Source organism: Phyllobates terribilis, unplaced genomic scaffold, assembly GCF_046119375.1.
Source record: "Phyllobates terribilis strain yellow unplaced genomic scaffold, ASM4611937v1 Scaffold_1042__1_contigs__length_457206, whole genome shotgun sequence".
Taxonomy (NCBI): domain Eukaryota; kingdom Metazoa; phylum Chordata; class Amphibia; order Anura; family Dendrobatidae; genus Phyllobates; species Phyllobates terribilis.
The window spans coordinates 440,116-457,207 of record NW_027363802.1 but is presented as its reverse complement, the minus strand read 5'-3'; the positions used below and the strand labels follow the sequence as shown (position 1 = coordinate 457,207).

General features: G+C 41.7%; 10 non-coding genes across 10 annotated transcripts; all 10 read right to left on the bottom strand.

Annotated features, from left to right (window-relative positions):
* Window positions 1–738: 738 nt before the first annotated feature.
* Window positions 739–811, bottom strand: TRNAT-CGU (transfer RNA threonine (anticodon CGU)). The gene has a single exon. It is a non-coding gene; the product is annotated as a tRNA-Thr (tRNA).
* A 1,620-nt stretch (window positions 812–2,431) lies between these two features.
* Window positions 2,432–2,504, bottom strand: TRNAT-CGU (transfer RNA threonine (anticodon CGU)). Its single transcript has one exon. It is a non-coding gene; the product is annotated as a tRNA-Thr (tRNA).
* A 1,620-nt stretch (window positions 2,505–4,124) lies between these two features.
* On the bottom strand, window positions 4,125–4,197 carry TRNAT-CGU (transfer RNA threonine (anticodon CGU)). Its single transcript has one exon. It is a non-coding gene; the product is annotated as a tRNA-Thr (tRNA).
* Window positions 4,198–5,817: 1,620 nt separating this feature from the next.
* Window positions 5,818–5,890, bottom strand: TRNAT-CGU (transfer RNA threonine (anticodon CGU)). The gene has a single exon. It is a non-coding gene; the product is annotated as a tRNA-Thr (tRNA).
* Window positions 5,891–7,510: 1,620 nt separating this feature from the next.
* Window positions 7,511–7,583, bottom strand: TRNAT-CGU (transfer RNA threonine (anticodon CGU)). Its single transcript has one exon. It is a non-coding gene; the product is annotated as a tRNA-Thr (tRNA).
* A 1,621-nt stretch (window positions 7,584–9,204) lies between these two features.
* On the bottom strand, window positions 9,205–9,277 carry TRNAT-CGU (transfer RNA threonine (anticodon CGU)). Its single transcript has one exon. It is a non-coding gene; the product is annotated as a tRNA-Thr (tRNA).
* A 1,622-nt stretch (window positions 9,278–10,899) lies between these two features.
* On the bottom strand, window positions 10,900–10,972 carry TRNAT-CGU (transfer RNA threonine (anticodon CGU)). Its single transcript has one exon. It is a non-coding gene; the product is annotated as a tRNA-Thr (tRNA).
* A 1,622-nt stretch (window positions 10,973–12,594) lies between these two features.
* TRNAT-CGU (transfer RNA threonine (anticodon CGU)) lies at window positions 12,595–12,667 on the bottom strand. The gene has a single exon. It is a non-coding gene; the product is annotated as a tRNA-Thr (tRNA).
* A 1,622-nt stretch (window positions 12,668–14,289) lies between these two features.
* TRNAT-CGU (transfer RNA threonine (anticodon CGU)) lies at window positions 14,290–14,362 on the bottom strand. Its single transcript has one exon. It is a non-coding gene; the product is annotated as a tRNA-Thr (tRNA).
* Window positions 14,363–15,984: 1,622 nt separating this feature from the next.
* On the bottom strand, window positions 15,985–16,057 carry TRNAT-CGU (transfer RNA threonine (anticodon CGU)). Its single transcript has one exon. It is a non-coding gene; the product is annotated as a tRNA-Thr (tRNA).
* Window positions 16,058–17,092: the final 1,035 nt, after the last annotated feature.

Genomic DNA, 17,092 nt, shown 5'->3' with positions numbered 1-17,092 from the left:
AGCCTTTTTCAACTACACAGTTTTACACAAAAGTGTCAAGGGACTCAACAAGCCATGTGTCCTGTCAGTCATTAGGGCTCCCATGTTCTTTCTAATCGGAAACAGTGTAGAACTGAATTGGAAAGTTCAGAGTTAGTGACAAAATCTCTTGAGAAAAGGAGGATGGCACTTGTGAGCAAAAAACTCATGATCTTCAAATTATTCAACTGACGTGCCAAAAACCTTGACCATGTAGCGTGTTTTAGCTCTTGTAATGTTTATGTTTTGTATTCAAAGCAAAACACTCTTTTTTTTTTTTTTTTTTTTTACACCTGTCTTGCTGTTTACTGTACTGCTTACACCATGTGGAGAAAGACTTAGTTAGTATTCCTGGTTGACTGGTTCAATTCCTGCTATGGGAGAGACTTTTTTTTGGGACTAGTGTCCACATTCCAAAGCCGACACGTGCCTTGCAGACAGAATCAGTTTAGGTTGGAACTGCTCTTTGCTGCCAAAAATGCAGACCACCAGATTTTTTGGATATTTATTTGCACAAAAGCTTATTTGATGTCATATCTCAAACCATTCATATCTCTCACTTTTAATTCCTGGGTGTTAAGGGACTCAACAAGCCTTTATCCCTGTCTGTCATTGGAGCTCCCCTTCCATCAATTGGTGATGTTTTGTTACTGAATGGAAAAGAGCTGTGACTCTCTAGCCAAGATAGTGGCAAAATCAGTTACGGAAACAAGGTACCAGTGCCCCATGTGAGAATCGAACTCACGACCTTCAGATTACGAGACTGACGCGCTACCTGCTGCGCTAACGAGGCAAGATGCATGTAATAATCTGCGGAAGTTGCTTGTGCAAAGCAGTACACCTCTTTTTTTTCATATTGTAAGTGAGCTGGCAGTAAATCTTCTCCCGTATGGTCTAGCGCTTAGGATTCCTGGTTTTCACCCAGGTGGCCTGGGTTCGACTCCCGGTATGGAAACACATCCTTTTCTACACCGTTGCCAACATTCAAAGACTGACGTGTGTTTTTAAAACAAACGTATTTCAGGTAGGATTTGTTTTTTTCAGGCAAAAATGCTGAACGCCCGCGTTTTGGCACTTCATTCTGACCCTTCACGCAAGATTCAATTTGGATTCGTAGCTCAACTCATTCTCAACCACCCCTTTTTACACCAAAGTGTCAAGAGACTCAACAACTCATGGGTCCTGTAAGTTATTTGGATTCCCATTTCCTTTCTAATGGAAAACGTAGAATTGAATGGAAAAGTTCTAAGTTGGTGACAAAATCTCTCGAGAAAAGGAGGGAACAGTGCCCCGTGTGAGGCTCAAACTCACAACCTTCAGATTACGAGACTGACGCACTACCTACTGCGCTAACGAAGCAAGTTGCACCTGCAGATCTGCAGAAGTTTATTGTGCATAGCAGAAAACTTATTTTTTTCATAATGTCACTGAGACGTTAGCGCATCTTTTCCCATATGGTCTAGCGGTTAGGATTCCTGGTTCTCACCCGGGTGGCCCGGGTTCGACTCCCGGTATGGGAATGCACCTTTATCTTAGCTACTGCCACCATTCAAAGACTGACGCGTGTTTTTCAATCAAAAATGTTTCTGGTAGATTTTCACTTTGCAACAAAAATACTTAACATTGGCGATGCATTATGACTTTTGCAAAAGATTTCCTTTTGTTTCATAGCTTAAGCCTTTTTCAACTACACAGTTTTACACAAAAGTGTCAAGGGACTCAACAAGCCATGTGTCCTGTCAGTCATTAGGGCTCCCATGTTCTTTCTAATCGGAAACAGTGTAGAACTGAATTGGAAAGTTCAGAGTTAGTGACAAAATCTCTTGAGAAAAGGAGGATGGCACTTGTGAGCAAAAAACTCATGATCTTCAAATTATTCAACTGACGTGCCAAAAACCTTGACCATGTAGCGTGTTTTAGCTCTTGTAATGTTTATGTTTTGTATTCAAAGCAAAACACTCTTTTTTTTTTTTTTTTTTTTTACACCTGTCTTGCTGTTTACTGTACTGCTTACACCATGTGGAGAAAGACTTAGTTAGTATTCCTGGTTGACTGGTTCAATTCCTGCTATGGGAGAGACTTTTTTTTGGGACTAGTGTCCACATTCCAAAGCCGACACGTGCCTTGCAGACAGAATCAGTTTAGGTTGGAACTGCTCTTTGCTGCCAAAAATGCAGACCACCAGATTTTTTGGATATTTATTTGCACAAAAGCTTATTTGATGTCATATCTCAAACCATTCATATCTCTCACTTTTAATTCCTGGGTGTTAAGGGACTCAACAAGCCTTTATCCCTGTCTGTCATTGGAGCTCCCCTTCCATCAATTGGTGATGTTTTGTTACTGAATGGAAAAGAGCTGTGACTCTCTAGCCAAGATAGTGGCAAAATCAGTTACGGAAACAAGGTACCAGTGCCCCATGTGAGAATCGAACTCACGACCTTCAGATTACGAGACTGACGCGCTACCTGCTGCGCTAACGAGGCAAGATGCATGTAATAATCTGCGGAAGTTGCTTGTGCAAAGCAGTACACCTCTTTTTTTTCATATTGTAAGTGAGCTGGCAGTAAATCTTCTCCCGTATGGTCTAGCGCTTAGGATTCCTGGTTTTCACCCAGGTGGCCTGGGTTCGACTCCCGGTATGGAAACACATCCTTTTCTACACCGTTGCCAACATTCAAAGACTGACGTGTGTTTTTAAAACAAACGTATTTCAGGTAGGATTTGTTTTTTTCAGGCAAAAATGCTGAACGCCCGCGTTTTGGCACTTCATTCTGACCCTTCACGCAAGATTCAATTTGGATTCGTAGCTCAACTCATTCTCAACCACCCCTTTTTACACCAAAGTGTCAAGAGACTCAACAACTCATGGGTCCTGTAAGTTATTTGGATTCCCATTTCCTTTCTAATGGAAAACGTAGAATTGAATGGAAAAGTTCTAAGTTGGTGACAAAATCTCTCGAGAAAAGGAGGGAACAGTGCCCCGTGTGAGGCTCAAACTCACAACCTTCAGATTACGAGACTGACGCACTACCTACTGCGCTAACGAAGCAAGTTGCACCTGCAGATCTGCAGAAGTTTATTGTGCATAGCAGAAAACTTATTTTTTTCATAATGTCACTGAGACGTTAGCGCATCTTTTCCCATATGGTCTAGCGGTTAGGATTCCTGGTTCTCACCCGGGTGGCCCGGGTTCGACTCCCGGTATGGGAATGCACCTTTATCTTAGCTACTGCCACCATTCAAAGACTGACGCGTGTTTTTCAATCAAAAATGTTTCTGGTAGATTTTCACTTTGCAACAAAAATACTTAACATTGGCGATGCATTATGACTTTTGCAAAAGATTTCCTTTTGTTTCATAGCTTAAGCCTTTTTCAACTACACAGTTTTACACAAAAGTGTCAAGGGACTCAACAAGCCATGTGTCCTGTCAGTCATTAGGGCTCCCATGTTCTTTCTAATCGGAAACAGTGTAGAACTGAATTGGAAAGTTCAGAGTTAGTGACAAAATCTCTTGAGAAAAGGAGGATGGCACTTGTGAGCAAAAAACTCATGATCTTCAAATTATTCAACTGACGTGCCAAAAACCTTGACCATGTAGCGTGTTTTAGCTCTTGTAATGTTTATGTTTTGTATTCAAAGCAAAACACTCTTTTTTTTTTTTTTTTTTTTTACACCTGTCTTGCTGTTTACTGTACTGCTTACACCATGTGGAGAAAGACTTAGTTAGTATTCCTGGTTGACTGGTTCAATTCCTGCTATGGGAGAGACTTTTTTTTGGGACTAGTGTCCACATTCCAAAGCCGACACGTGCCTTGCAGACAGAATCAGTTTAGGTTGGAACTGCTCTTTGCTGCCAAAAATGCAGACCACCAGATTTTTTGGATATTTATTTGCACAAAAGCTTATTTGATGTCATATCTCAAACCATTCATATCTCTCACTTTTAATTCCTGGGTGTTAAGGGACTCAACAAGCCTTTATCCCTGTCTGTCATTGGAGCTCCCCTTCCATCAATTGGTGATGTTTTGTTACTGAATGGAAAAGAGCTGTGACTCTCTAGCCAAGATAGTGGCAAAATCAGTTACGGAAACAAGGTACCAGTGCCCCATGTGAGAATCGAACTCACGACCTTCAGATTACGAGACTGACGCGCTACCTGCTGCGCTAACGAGGCAAGATGCATGTAATAATCTGCGGAAGTTGCTTGTGCAAAGCAGTACACCTCTTTTTTTTCATATTGTAAGTGAGCTGGCAGTAAATCTTCTCCCGTATGGTCTAGCGCTTAGGATTCCTGGTTTTCACCCAGGTGGCCTGGGTTCGACTCCCGGTATGGAAACACATCCTTTTCTACACCGTTGCCAACATTCAAAGACTGACGTGTGTTTTTAAAACAAACGTATTTCAGGTAGGATTTGTTTTTTTCAGGCAAAAATGCTGAACGCCCGCGTTTTGGCACTTCATTCTGACCCTTCACGCAAGATTCAATTTGGATTCGTAGCTCAACTCATTCTCAACCACCCCTTTTTACACCAAAGTGTCAAGAGACTCAACAACTCATGGGTCCTGTAAGTTATTTGGATTCCCATTTCCTTTCTAATGGAAAACGTAGAATTGAATGGAAAAGTTCTAAGTTGGTGACAAAATCTCTCGAGAAAAGGAGGGAACAGTGCCCCGTGTGAGGCTCAAACTCACAACCTTCAGATTACGAGACTGACGCACTACCTACTGCGCTAACGAAGCAAGTTGCACCTGCAGATCTGCAGAAGTTTATTGTGCATAGCAGAAAACTTATTTTTTTCATAATGTCACTGAGACGTTAGCGCATCTTTTCCCATATGGTCTAGCGGTTAGGATTCCTGGTTCTCACCCGGGTGGCCCGGGTTCGACTCCCGGTATGGGAATGCACCTTTATCTTAGCTACTGCCACCATTCAAAGACTGACGCGTGTTTTTCAATCAAAAATGTTTCTGGTAGATTTTCACTTTGCAACAAAAATACTTAACATTGGCGATGCATTATGACTTTTGCAAAAGATTTCCTTTTGTTTCATAGCTTAAGCCTTTTTCAACTACACAGTTTTACACAAAAGTGTCAAGGGACTCAACAAGCCATGTGTCCTGTCAGTCATTAGGGCTCCCATGTTCTTTCTAATCGGAAACAGTGTAGAACTGAATTGGAAAGTTCAGAGTTAGTGACAAAATCTCTTGAGAAAAGGAGGATGGCACTTGTGAGCAAAAAACTCATGATCTTCAAATTATTCAACTGACGTGCCAAAAACCTTGACCATGTAGCGTGTTTTAGCTCTTGTAATGTTTATGTTTTGTATTCAAAGCAAAACACTCTTTTTTTTTTTTTTTTTTTTTACACCTGTCTTGCTGTTTACTGTACTGCTTACACCATGTGGAGAAAGACTTAGTTAGTATTCCTGGTTGACTGGTTCAATTCCTGCTATGGGAGAGACTTTTTTTTGGGACTAGTGTCCACATTCCAAAGCCGACACGTGCCTTGCAGACAGAATCAGTTTAGGTTGGAACTGCTCTTTGCTGCCAAAAATGCAGACCACCAGATTTTTTGGATATTTATTTGCACAAAAGCTTATTTGATGTCATATCTCAAACCATTCATATCTCTCACTTTTAATTCCTGGGTGTTAAGGGACTCAACAAGCCTTTATCCCTGTCTGTCATTGGAGCTCCCCTTCCATCAATTGGTGATGTTTTGTTACTGAATGGAAAAGAGCTGTGACTCTCTAGCCAAGATAGTGGCAAAATCAGTTACGGAAACAAGGTACCAGTGCCCCATGTGAGAATCGAACTCACGACCTTCAGATTACGAGACTGACGCGCTACCTGCTGCGCTAACGAGGCAAGATGCATGTAATAATCTGCGGAAGTTGCTTGTGCAAAGCAGTACACCTCTTTTTTTTCATATTGTAAGTGAGCTGGCAGTAAATCTTCTCCCGTATGGTCTAGCGCTTAGGATTCCTGGTTTTCACCCAGGTGGCCTGGGTTCGACTCCCGGTATGGAAACACATCCTTTTCTACACCGTTGCCAACATTCAAAGACTGACGTGTGTTTTTAAAACAAACGTATTTCAGGTAGGATTTGTTTTTTTCAGGCAAAAATGCTGAACGCCCGCGTTTTGGCACTTCATTCTGACCCTTCACGCAAGATTCAATTTGGATTCGTAGCTCAACTCATTCTCAACCACCCCTTTTTACACCAAAGTGTCAAGAGACTCAACAACTCATGGGTCCTGTAAGTTATTTGGATTCCCATTTCCTTTCTAATGGAAAACGTAGAATTGAATGGAAAAGTTCTAAGTTGGTGACAAAATCTCTCGAGAAAAGGAGGGAACAGTGCCCCGTGTGAGGCTCAAACTCACAACCTTCAGATTACGAGACTGACGCACTACCTACTGCGCTAACGAAGCAAGTTGCACCTGCAGATCTGCAGAAGTTTATTGTGCATAGCAGAAAACTTATTTTTTTCATAATGTCACTGAGACGTTAGCGCATCTTTTCCCATATGGTCTAGCGGTTAGGATTCCTGGTTCTCACCCGGGTGGCCCGGGTTCGACTCCCGGTATGGGAATGCACCTTTATCTTAGCTACTGCCACCATTCAAAGACTGACGCGTGTTTTTCAATCAAAAATGTTTCTGGTAGATTTTCACTTTGCAACAAAAATACTTAACATTGGCGATGCATTATGACTTTTGCAAAAGATTTCCTTTTGTTTCATAGCTTAAGCCTTTTTCAACTACACAGTTTTACACAAAAGTGTCAAGGGACTCAACAAGCCATGTGTCCTGTCAGTCATTAGGGCTCCCATGTTCTTTCTAATCGGAAACAGTGTAGAACTGAATTGGAAAGTTCAGAGTTAGTGACAAAATCTCTTGAGAAAAGGAGGATGGCACTTGTGAGCAAAAAACTCATGATCTTCAAATTATTCAACTGACGTGCCAAAAACCTTGACCATGTAGCGTGTTTTAGCTCTTGTAATGTTTATGTTTTGTATTCAAAGCAAAACACTCTTTTTTTTTTTTTTTTTTTTTACACCTGTCTTGCTGTTTACTGTACTGCTTACACCATGTGGAGAAAGACTTAGTTAGTATTCCTGGTTGACTGGTTCAATTCCTGCTATGGGAGAGACTTTTTTTTGGGACTAGTGTCCACATTCCAAAGCCGACACGTGCCTTGCAGACAGAATCAGTTTAGGTTGGAACTGCTCTTTGCTGCCAAAAATGCAGACCACCAGATTTTTTGGATATTTATTTGCACAAAAGCTTATTTGATGTCATATCTCAAACCATTCATATCTCTCACTTTTAATTCCTGGGTGTTAAGGGACTCAACAAGCCTTTATCCCTGTCTGTCATTGGAGCTCCCCTTCCATCAATTGGTGATGTTTTGTTACTGAATGGAAAAGAGCTGTGACTCTCTAGCCAAGATAGTGGCAAAATCAGTTACGGAAACAAGGTACCAGTGCCCCATGTGAGAATCGAACTCACGACCTTCAGATTACGAGACTGACGCGCTACCTGCTGCGCTAACGAGGCAAGATGCATGTAATAATCTGCGGAAGTTGCTTGTGCAAAGCAGTACACCTCTTTTTTTTCATATTGTAAGTGAGCTGGCAGTAAATCTTCTCCCGTATGGTCTAGCGCTTAGGATTCCTGGTTTTCACCCAGGTGGCCTGGGTTCGACTCCCGGTATGGAAACACATCCTTTTCTACACCGTTGCCAACATTCAAAGACTGACGTGTGTTTTTAAAACAAACGTATTTCAGGTAGGATTTGTTTTTTTCAGGCAAAAATGCTGAACGCCCGCGTTTTGGCACTTCATTCTGACCCTTCACGCAAGATTCAATTTGGATTCGTAGCTCAACTCATTCTCAACCACCCCTTTTTACACCAAAGTGTCAAGAGACTCAACAACTCATGGGTCCTGTAAGTTATTTGGATTCCCATTTCCTTTCTAATGGAAAACGTAGAATTGAATGGAAAAGTTCTAAGTTGGTGACAAAATCTCTCGAGAAAAGGAGGGAACAGTGCCCCGTGTGAGGCTCAAACTCACAACCTTCAGATTACGAGACTGACGCACTACCTACTGCGCTAACGAAGCAAGTTGCACCTGCAGATCTGCAGAAGTTTATTGTGCATAGCAGAAAACTTATTTTTTTCATAATGTCACTGAGACGTTAGCGCATCTTTTCCCATATGGTCTAGCGGTTAGGATTCCTGGTTCTCACCCGGGTGGCCCGGGTTCGACTCCCGGTATGGGAATGCACCTTTATCTTAGCTACTGCCACCATTCAAAGACTGACGCGTGTTTTTCAATCAAAAATGTTTCTGGTAGATTTTCACTTTGCAACAAAAATACTTAACATTGGCGATGCATTATGACTTTTGCAAAAGATTTCCTTTTGTTTCATAGCTTAAGCCTTTTTCAACTACACAGTTTTACACAAAAGTGTCAAGGGACTCAACAAGCCATGTGTCCTGTCAGTCATTAGGGCTCCCATGTTCTTTCTAATCGGAAACAGTGTAGAACTGAATTGGAAAGTTCAGAGTTAGTGACAAAATCTCTTGAGAAAAGGAGGATGGCACTTGTGAGCAAAAAACTCATGATCTTCAAATTATTCAACTGACGTGCCAAAAACCTTGACCATGTAGCGTGTTTTAGCTCTTGTAATGTTTATGTTTTGTATTCAAAGCAAAACACTCTTTTTTTTTTTTTTTTTTTTTTACACCTGTCTTGCTGTTTACTGTACTGCTTACACCATGTGGAGAAAGACTTAGTTAGTATTCCTGGTTGACTGGTTCAATTCCTGCTATGGGAGAGACTTTTTTTTGGGACTAGTGTCCACATTCCAAAGCCGACACGTGCCTTGCAGACAGAATCAGTTTAGGTTGGAACTGCTCTTTGCTGCCAAAAATGCAGACCACCAGATTTTTTGGATATTTATTTGCACAAAAGCTTATTTGATGTCATATCTCAAACCATTCATATCTCTCACTTTTAATTCCTGGGTGTTAAGGGACTCAACAAGCCTTTATCCCTGTCTGTCATTGGAGCTCCCCTTCCATCAATTGGTGATGTTTTGTTACTGAATGGAAAAGAGCTGTGACTCTCTAGCCAAGATAGTGGCAAAATCAGTTACGGAAACAAGGTACCAGTGCCCCATGTGAGAATCGAACTCACGACCTTCAGATTACGAGACTGACGCGCTACCTGCTGCGCTAACGAGGCAAGATGCATGTAATAATCTGCGGAAGTTGCTTGTGCAAAGCAGTACACCTCTTTTTTTTCATATTGTAAGTGAGCTGGCAGTAAATCTTCTCCCGTATGGTCTAGCGCTTAGGATTCCTGGTTTTCACCCAGGTGGCCTGGGTTCGACTCCCGGTATGGAAACACATCCTTTTCTACACCGTTGCCAACATTCAAAGACTGACGTGTGTTTTTAAAACAAACGTATTTCAGGTAGGATTTGTTTTTTTCAGGCAAAAATGCTGAACGCCCGCGTTTTGGCACTTCATTCTGACCCTTCACGCAAGATTCAATTTGGATTCGTAGCTCAACTCATTCTCAACCACCCCTTTTTACACCAAAGTGTCAAGAGACTCAACAACTCATGGGTCCTGTAAGTTATTTGGATTCCCATTTCCTTTCTAATGGAAAACGTAGAATTGAATGGAAAAGTTCTAAGTTGGTGACAAAATCTCTCGAGAAAAGGAGGGAACAGTGCCCCGTGTGAGGCTCAAACTCACAACCTTCAGATTACGAGACTGACGCACTACCTACTGCGCTAACGAAGCAAGTTGCACCTGCAGATCTGCAGAAGTTTATTGTGCATAGCAGAAAACTTATTTTTTTCATAATGTCACAGAGACGTTAGCGCATCTTTTCCCATATGGTCTAGCGGTTAGGATTCCTGGTTCTCACCCGGGTGGCCCGGGTTCGACTCCCGGTATGGGAATGCACCTTTATCTTAGCTACTGCCACCATTCAAAGACTGACGCGTGTTTTTCAATCAAAAATGTTTCTGGTAGATTTTCACTTTGCAACAAAAATACTTAACATTGGCGATGCATTATGACTTTTGCAAAAGATTTCCTTTTGTTTCATAGCTTAAGCCTTTTTCAACTACACAGTTTTACACAAAAGTGTCAAGGGACTCAACAAGCCATGTGTCCTGTCAGTCATTAGGGCTCCCATGTTCTTTCTAATCGGAAACAGTGTAGAACTGAATTGGAAAGTTCAGAGTTAGTGACAAAATCTCTTGAGAAAAGGAGGATGGCACTTGTGAGCAAAAAACTCATGATCTTCAAATTATTCAACTGACGTGCCAAAAACCTTGACCATGTAGCGTGTTTTAGCTCTTGTAATGTTTATGTTTTGTATTCAAAGCAAAACACTCTTTTTTTTTTTTTTTTTTTTTTTACACCTGTCTTGCTGTTTACTGTACTGCTTACACCATGTGGAGAAAGACTTAGTTAGTATTCCTGGTTGACTGGTTCAATTCCTGCTATGGGAGAGACTTTTTTTTGGGACTAGTGTCCACATTCCAAAGCCGACACGTGCCTTGCAGACAGAATCAGTTTAGGTTGGAACTGCTCTTTGCTGCCAAAAATGCAGACCACCAGATTTTTTGGATATTTATTTGCACAAAAGCTTATTTGATGTCATATCTCAAACCATTCATATCTCTCACTTTTAATTCCTGGGTGTTAAGGGACTCAACAAGCCTTTATCCCTGTCTGTCATTGGAGCTCCCCTTCCATCAATTGGTGATGTTTTGTTACTGAATGGAAAAGAGCTGTGACTCTCTAGCCAAGATAGTGGCAAAATCAGTTACGGAAACAAGGTACCAGTGCCCCATGTGAGAATCGAACTCACGACCTTCAGATTACGAGACTGACGCGCTACCTGCTGCGCTAACGAGGCAAGATGCATGTAATAATCTGCGGAAGTTGCTTGTGCAAAGCAGTACACCTCTTTTTTTTCATATTGTAAGTGAGCTGGCAGTAAATCTTCTCCCGTATGGTCTAGCGCTTAGGATTCCTGGTTTTCACCCAGGTGGCCTGGGTTCGACTCCCGGTATGGAAACACATCCTTTTCTACACCGTTGCCAACATTCAAAGACTGACGTGTGTTTTTAAAACAAACGTATTTCAGGTAGGATTTGTTTTTTTCAGGCAAAAATGCTGAACGCCCGCGTTTTGGCACTTCATTCTGACCCTTCACGCAAGATTCAATTTGGATTCGTAGCTCAACTCATTCTCAACCACCCCTTTTTACACCAAAGTGTCAAGAGACTCAACAACTCATGGGTCCTGTAAGTTATTTGGATTCCCATTTCCTTTCTAATGGAAAACGTAGAATTGAATGGAAAAGTTCTAAGTTGGTGACAAAATCTCTCGAGAAAAGGAGGGAACAGTGCCCCGTGTGAGGCTCAAACTCACAACCTTCAGATTACGAGACTGACGCACTACCTACTGCGCTAACGAAGCAAGTTGCACCTGCAGATCTGCAGAAGTTTATTGTGCATAGCAGAAAACTTATTTTTTTCATAATGTCACTGAGACGTTAGCGCATCTTTTCCCATATGGTCTAGCGGTTAGGATTCCTGGTTCTCACCCGGGTGGCCCGGGTTCGACTCCCGGTATGGGAATGCACCTTTATCTTAGCTACTGCCACCATTCAAAGACTGACGCGTGTTTTTCAATCAAAAATGTTTCTGGTAGATTTTCACTTTGCAACAAAAATACTTAACATTGGCGATGCATTATGACTTTTGCAAAAGATTTCCTTTTGTTTCATAGCTTAAGCCTTTTTCAACTACACAGTTTTACACAAAAGTGTCAAGGGACTCAACAAGCCATGTGTCCTGTCAGTCATTAGGGCTCCCATGTTCTTTCTAATCGGAAACAGTGTAGAACTGAATTGGAAAGTTCAGAGTTAGTGACAAAATCTCTTGAGAAAAGGAGGATGGCACTTGTGAGCAAAAAACTCATGATCTTCAAATTATTCAACTGACGTGCCAAAAACCTTGACCATGTAGCGTGTTTTAGCTCTTGTAATGTTTATGTTTTGTATTCAAAGCAAAACACTCTTTTTTTTTTTTTTTTTTTTTTTACACCTGTCTTGCTGTTTACTGTACTGCTTACACCATGTGGAGAAAGACTTAGTTAGTATTCCTGGTTGACTGGTTCAATTCCTGCTATGGGAGAGACTTTTTTTTGGGACTAGTGTCCACATTCCAAAGCCGACACGTGCCTTGCAGACAGAATCAGTTTAGGTTGGAACTGCTCTTTGCTGCCAAAAATGCAGACCACCAGATTTTTTGGATATTTATTTGCACAAAAGCTTATTTGATGTCATATCTCAAACCATTCATATCTCTCACTTTTAATTCCTGGGTGTTAAGGGACTCAACAAGCCTTTATCCCTGTCTGTCATTGGAGCTCCCCTTCCATCAATTGGTGATGTTTTGTTACTGAATGGAAAAGAGCTGTGACTCTCTAGCCAAGATAGTGGCAAAATCAGTTACGGAAACAAGGTACCAGTGCCCCATGTGAGAATCGAACTCACGACCTTCAGATTACGAGACTGACGCGCTACCTGCTGCGCTAACGAGGCAAGATGCATGTAATAATCTGCGGAAGTTGCTTGTGCAAAGCAGTACACCTCTTTTTTTTCATATTGTAAGTGAGCTGGCAGTAAATCTTCTCCCGTATGGTCTAGCGCTTAGGATTCCTGGTTTTCACCCAGGTGGCCTGGGTTCGACTCCCGGTATGGAAACACATCCTTTTCTACACCGTTGCCAACATTCAAAGACTGACGTGTGTTTTTAAAACAAACGTATTTCAGGTAGGATTTGTTTTTTTCAGGCAAAAATGCTGAACGCCCGCGTTTTGGCACTTCATTCTGACCCTTCACGCAAGATTCAATTTGGATTCGTAGCTCAACTCATTCTCAACCACCCCTTTTTACACCAAAGTGTCAAGAGACTCAAAAACTCATGGGTCCTGTAAGTTATTTGGATTCCCATTTCCTTTCTAATGGAAAACGTAGAATTGAATGGAAAAGTTCTAAGTTGGTGACAAAATCTCTCGAGAAAAGGAGGGAACAGTGCCCCGTGTGAGGCTCAAACTGACAACCTTCAGATTACGAGACTGACGCACTACCTACTGCGCTAACGAAGCAAGTTGCACCTGCAGATCTGCAGAAGTTTATTGTGCATAGCAGAAAACTTATTTTTTTCATAATGTCACTGAGACGTTAGCGCATCTTTTCCCATATGGTCTAGCGGTTAGGATTCCTGGTTCTCACCCGGGTGGCCCGGGTTCGACTCCCGGTATGGGAATGCACCTTTATCTTAGCTACTGCCACCATTCAAAGACTGACGCGTGTTTTTCAATCAAAAATGTTTCTGGTAGATTTTCACTTTGCAACAAAAATACTTAACATTGGCGATGCATTATGACTTTTGCAAAAGATTTCCTTTTGTTTCATAGCTTAAGCCTTTTTCAACTACACAGTTTTACACAAAAGTGTCAAGGGACTCAACAAGCCATGTGTCCTGTCAGTCATTAGGGCTCCCATGTTCTTTCTAATCGGAAACAGTGTAGAACTGAATTGGAAAGTTCAGAGTTAGTGACAAAATCTCTTGAGAAAAGGAGGATGGCACTTGTGAGCAAAAAACTCATGATCTTCAAATTATTCAACTGACGTGCCAAAAACCTTGACCATGTAGCGTGTTTTAGCTCTTGTAATGTTTATGTTTTGTATTCAAAGCAAAACACTCTTTTTTTTTTTTTTTTTTTTTTTACACCTGTCTTGCTGTTTACTGTACTGCTTACACCATGTGGAGAAAGACTTAGTTAGTATTCCTGGTTGACTGGTTCAATTCCTGCTATGGGAGAGACTTTTTTTTGGGACTAGTGTCCACATTCCAAAGCCGACACGTGCCTTGCAGACAGAATCAGTTTAGGTTGGAACTGCTCTTTGCTGCCAAAAATGCAGACCACCAGATTTTTTGGATATTTATTTGCACAAAAGCTTATTTGATGTCATATCTCAAACCATTCATATCTCTCACTTTTAATTCCTGGGTGTTAAGGGACTCAACAAGCCTTTATCCCTGTCTGTCATTGGAGCTCCCCTTCCATCAATTGGTGATGTTTTGTTACTGAATGGAAAAGAGCTGTGACTCTCTAGCCAAGATAGTGGCAAAATCAGTTACGGAAACAAGGTACCAGTGCCCCATGTGAGAATCGAACTCACGACCTTCAGATTACGAGACTGACGCGCTACCTGCTGCGCTAACGAGGCAAGATGCATGTAATAATCTGCGGAAGTTGCTTGTGCAAAGCAGTACACCTCTTTTTTTTCATATTGTAAGTGAGCTGGCAGTAAATCTTCTCCCGTATGGTCTAGCGCTTAGGATTCCTGGTTTTCACCCAGGTGGCCTGGGTTCGACTCCCGGTATGGAAACACATCCTTTTCTACACCGTTGCCAACATTCAAAGACTGACGTGTGTTTTTAAAACAAACGTATTTCAGGTAGGATTTGTTTTTTTCAGGCAAAAATGCTGAACGCCCGCGTTTTGGCACTTCATTCTGACCCTTCACGCAAGATTCAATTTGGATTCGTAGCTCAACTCATTCTCAACCACCCCTTTTTACACCAAAGTGTCAAGAGACTCAAAAACTCATGGGTCCTGTAAGTTATTTGGATTCCCATTTCCTTTCTAATGGAAAACGTAGAATTGAATGGAAAAGTTCTAAGTTGGTGACAAAATCTCTCGAGAAAAGGAGGGAACAGTGCCCCGTGTGAGGCTCAAACTCACAACCTTCAGATTACGAGACTGACGCACTACCTACTGCGCTAACGAAGCAAGTTGCACCTGCAGATCTGCAGAAGTTTATTGTGCATAGCAGAAAACTTATTTTTTTCATAATGTCACTGAGACGTTAGCGCATCTTTTCCCATATGGTCTAGCGGTTAGGATTCCTGGTTCTCACCCGGGTGGCCCGGGTTCGACTCCCGGTATGGGAATGCACCTTTATCTTAGCTACTGCCACCATTCAAAGACTGACGCGTGTTTTTCAATCAAAAATGTTTCTGGTAGATTTTCACTTTGCAACAAAAATACTTAACATTGGCGATGCATTATGACTTTTGCAAAAGATTTCCTTTTGTTTCATAGCTTAAGCCTTTTTCAACTACACAGTTTTACACAAAAGTGTCAAGGGACTCAACAAGCCATGTGTCCTGTCAGTCATTAGGGCTCCCATGTTCTTTCTAATCGGAAACAGTGTAGAACTGAATTGGAAAGTTCAGAGTTAGTGACAAAATCTCTTGAGAAAAGGAGGATGGCACTTGTGAGCAAAAAACTCATGATCTTCAAATTATTCAACTGACGTGCCAAAAACCTTGACCATGTAGCGTGTTTTAGCTCTTGTAATGTTTATGTTTTGTATTCAAAGCAAAACACTCTTTTTTTTTTTTTTTTTTTTTTTACACCTGTCTTGCTGTTTACTGTACTGCTTACACCATGTGGAGAAAGACTTAGTTAGTATTCCTGGTTGACTGGTTCAATTCCTGCTATGGGAGAGACTTTTTTTTGGGACTAGTGTCCACATTCCAAAGCCGACACGTGCCTTGCAGACAGAATCAGTTTAGGTTGGAACTGCTCTTTGCTGCCAAAAATGCAGACCACCAGATTTTTTGGATATTTATTTGCACAAAAGCTTATTTGATGTCATATCTCAAACCATTCATATCTCTCACTTTTAATTCCTGGGTGTTAAGGGACTCAACAAGCCTTTATCCCTGTCTGTCATTGGAGCTCCCCTTCCATCAATTGGTGATGTTTTGTTACTGAATGGAAAAGAGCTGTGACTCTCTAGCCAAGATAGTGGCAAAATCAGTTACGGAAACAAGGTACCAGTGCCCCATGTGAGAATCGAACTCACGACCTTCAGATTACGAGACTGACGCGCTACCTGCTGCGCTAACGAGGCAAGATGCATGTAATAATCTGCGGAAGTTGCTTGTGCAAAGCAGTACACCTCTTTTTTTTCATATTGTAAGTGAGCTGGCAGTAAATCTTCTCCCGTATGGTCTAGCGCTTAGGATTCCTGGTTTTCACCCAGGTGGCCTGGGTTCGACTCCCGGTATGGAAACACATCCTTTTCTACACCGTTGCCAACATTCAAAGACTGACGTGTGTTTTTAAAACAAACGTATTTCAGGTAGGATTTGTTTTTTTCAGGCAAAAATGCTGAACGCCCGCGTTTTGGCACTTCATTCTGACCCTTCACGCAAGATTCAATTTGGATTCGTAGCTCAACTCATTCTCAACCACCCCTTTTTACACCAAAGTGTCAAGAGACTCAACAACTCATGGGTCCTGTAAGTTATTTGGATTCCCATTTCCTTTCTAATGGAAAACGTAGAATTGAATGGAAAAGTTCTAAGTTGGTGACAAAATCTCTCGAGAAAAGGAGGGAACAGTGCCCCGTGTGAGGCTCAAACTCACAACCTTCAGATTACGAGACTGACGCACTACCTACTGCGCTAACGAAGCAAGTTGCACCTGCAGATCTGCAGAAGTTTATTGTGCATAGCAGAAAACTTATTTTTTTCATAATGTCACTGAGACGTTAGCGCATCTTTTCCCATATGGTCTAGCGGTTAGGATTCCTGGTTCTCACCCGGGTGGCCCGGGTTCGACTCCCGGTATGGGAATGCACCTTTATCTTAGCTACTGCCACCATTCAAAGACTGACGCGTGTTTTTCAATCAAAAATGTTTCTGGTAGATTTTCACTTTGCAACAAAAATACTTAACATTGGCGATGCATTATGACTTTTGCAAAAGATTTCCTTTTGTTTCATAGCTTAAGCCTTTTTCAACTACACAGTTTTACACAAAAGTGTCAAGGGACTCAACAAGCCATGTGTCCTGTCAGTCATTAGGGCTCCCATGTTCTTTCTAATCGGAAACAGTGTAGAACTGAATTGGAAAGTTCAGAGTTAGTGACAAAATCTCTTGAG